This window comes from Rhagoletis pomonella, unplaced genomic scaffold (assembly GCF_013731165.1).
Source record: "Rhagoletis pomonella isolate Grant_MI unplaced genomic scaffold, Rhpom_1.0 Rhpom_scaffold_03103, whole genome shotgun sequence".
Classification (NCBI taxonomy): domain Eukaryota; kingdom Metazoa; phylum Arthropoda; class Insecta; order Diptera; family Tephritidae; genus Rhagoletis; species Rhagoletis pomonella.
The window spans coordinates 21,862-22,219 of NW_023461656.1; positions in this window are offsets into that span (position 1 = coordinate 21,862).

The window sequence follows — 358 nt, forward strand, 5'->3', positions numbered from 1 at the left end:
AATTTTGTATCAGTATGTGTGTACTCAACAAAACAGCTTGTGCACGCGAACCTTACAGCATGAAGTACAAACGCAAACTGATCGCCTGCTAGCGGCGCATAAGTTCGGGGGCGTCACATATACGACAAGTGTTGCCGTTTTAGCCCTTTGGTGGCTAGATTTAGCGACCACATACTTTTTTTGGCCACATAAATTTAAAATTGCCCCTAGCCCTTTTTTAGCCCTTTGGAGAAATTATTTATACTTGGCATGAAGTTGTATACGTTTAATTTGATCTACTTTTTTCATTTATGTAAGAGATGAATTTTTATACTAAGAAATACTGATATATATGTATGTTCCTTACGTTTTTATACAT